Source organism: Buceros rhinoceros, unplaced genomic scaffold (assembly GCF_000710305.1).
Source record: "Buceros rhinoceros silvestris isolate BGI_N320 unplaced genomic scaffold, ASM71030v1 scaffold18883, whole genome shotgun sequence".
Classification (NCBI taxonomy): domain Eukaryota; kingdom Metazoa; phylum Chordata; class Aves; order Bucerotiformes; family Bucerotidae; genus Buceros; species Buceros rhinoceros.
In genome coordinates, this window is record NW_010403248.1 from 26055 (window position 1) to 28942 (window position 2888).

The following is a 2888-nucleotide window of genomic DNA, read 5'->3' on the forward strand; positions in this document are numbered from 1 at the left end:
CTCACCTAAGCCTCCAGTAGGATAATCACTCAAAAATAATAATATTAGGGAAAACGAGTGCAACATGAAACCCAACACATTTTTGAATATTTTAAGCCAGAAGAAGTCACAATTACTATCTAGTCTTACTTCCTAAATAAAGAGGCCACAGGGCCTTCTCTCTGTTATTTCTGCTTTAAGTAAGTATCTTCTGCTGAAGTATGGTCTATTCCTGCCATGGACAGAATGAAAATGGGGACGATCTCTGAAAGAAAACACCTGAACTATTTTTAAAATAGTTCTGTTTTAACACATTCAAGAAAAAAAAAGATTTTATCATGGCAGATACCCTGGTGGCTTCTGTGTTGCCATAAGGCTGTGCTTGAAGTCTCTGTGGGGTGAGGGCATCTGCTAGCAAAGAGACCTGAAATTTCAGATAGAAAGACACACGGTAAGTATTTTCCTCCTGAAGTCCTGCATGTAATGGTAATGTTTACTTAACAGTTCAGGTCTTCAGAGCCGTATACAGAAGCTGCGAATGGATCTGCACTGCTCTTCACTAGAGTTTATTATATTTGAACTGTTTTATCTCTGGTGAGCACACAGGGAGATTAAACAACTACTCTGGAGCCACCAAATGCATCTGAGACAGCTCCAAGATTAGAATATTGATTTCTGGCCTCCACAGTCTCAGGCTTAGTTCACTGCATTATGTTGTTTTTACAGATAATGTTTAGACAAATAGATCTTGACATATCAAAAGCTCAGTAGCCTCTCGGTAAATTGAGCAGGGCTTTAGCTGTTCAATTCCTGTGATTTGTGCGAGCCTCATACTTGGTCCCACTAATCTCAGTAGCTGTTGTATCTTTACAGTGAAACCCACTCATAGCCTGAAGCGTATTAGACTTTTTTTTCTCTTAGAGCAGAAATAAGCCTAATAATGGCACATTTTCTTCTTGTCTGACTGAGATCTGCGAATAGGTTACTTCAAAGAATCTCTGCTTCAATCCTCTTAAAAAAAACTCCACATGGTGGAGATTCTCAGTCCTAACCAATGGTAGCTTGTCACTCTAATTCCTTGTGTGAGTTCAAAGTCAGAAAAATGGGAAAAGTCCCATGGACTCAGAGTTAAAATACAAATGCTTTTAATTAAATCACCACATATCATCTGAAGATACTTGGTTTCTGATATCTGAATGCCAAAGAAAAGGCAAGTACGTACTTGAAAGCCAAAATAAATTCTACACAGAGAATAATTCAGGTATATTTGTAGTAGAAAACTGGTCTACAGCGGTGTAAGAATATTGCCATTGCTACAACCCAGGAAATCTCCAGACTCCCTGAGCTTGCTGAGGTGTACACCAGAACTTTTTCTCCATGTTTCTGAACTCCCTGTATCTCGTCTGCAGCTAGCAAAGGGCCCTGCTAACTCTTACTGAACCTACATGAAGTTTGGCAGTCTACAAAAGCTGTACTGGCATTTTAAACACTTCAAGTTAGCTAACAGCCTTCTCCACCCTTCTTTGTTACTCCATGCAGTAGAACGATGTCATTTGTCAGAGCCCCAAAACTGGAGACGTGCTGAATATGTGAATACCAAGGAAGTTGTTTCCTTAGCAATAACAGGCATGTGAAAGTCAAAACTTCCTTTCCTCCTCATGTGACCTTTTTCAAAGCAATTCAGCCCTGGGACAATAGGAGTGAATTCCAAGCACTCTCAGCGTTCCTGTGCTGCCAGGCAAAGATCTGCCAAATGACCCACTTATCTTACCATTTTATGAAGGTAAAACTACTTCTCTTTAGGTGTTCTCCTCTAGGGACTTGGTATTCTTGTGCGTACACTGTAATGTTTCCTGAAAGGAAAATTGCCCAGTGCCATCGAAGCAAATATATAGAAGATTGCTAAGTAATATTCTTGCCATTGTGAACCAAAACTTTTGTTATGCAAAAAACCCGAAGTCCCTTCTATCAAAAGGAAATAAGGGCATGAAAACTTTTACCAGCTTGTTTTAGTAGTTGGATCTCTCTGATGATACTTGACCCATTTTATACAAGGTGAAAATCACCACTCCTTATGAAAACCTCTAAGGAAAAAAAATAAGAGAGAGGGAGACAACTTATTAAGGCAAATAAGAGGAAGATGACATTCATCTCATCCATCTGACACCTAAGTGCAGCATCAGTCCTCTGTTGCTATTCTTATCCTGAATATTTGGTATCATAGAATCATCTGGTTGGAAGAGACCTTTAAGATCATCAAGTCCAACCGTACCCCCTACACTGCCAGGTCCCTAAACCATGTCCCTCAGCACCAAATCCACACATCTTTTAAACACTTCCAGGGATGGGGACTCACCATGTCCCTGGGCAGCCTGTTCCAGTGCACAACAACCCTTTCTGTAAAGAAATTTTTCCTGATAGCCAACCTAAATCTCCCCTGGTGTAACTTGAGGCCATTCCCTCTCGTCCTGTTGTTCTCAATATGGGAGAAGAGACTGACCCCCACCTCCCTACAACTTCCTTTCAGGCAATTGTAGAGGGTGATAAGTTCCTCCCTGAGCCTCCTCCTCTGCAGAGGTATGAGCCTTTCCTCGTCCCTAAGGAGACAGAAGTGATAGCCAGCAGTATATACACAAAGCTGCCTGTCCAAGAATCCTGAAGTATCTTCTAAAAGCAGCTACTAAATTTAAACCTGAGCTTCCTACTGAGTTAGGGAACTATTCTCCATTTTTGCAGCTGGGGAGGCAATACAGCAGATAGTTGTCAAAAGGGCAGAGAAAATTACCATTGGAGCTGGAAATGGTCTTTCAGCATCTTTTCTGTATCACAATGTGTGAGACACAGGCTTGGCTTTGAGGAACTGAAGGAAAGCTCCCATCTTACAGTTCTCCCCACCTTGGGTTTTGTGG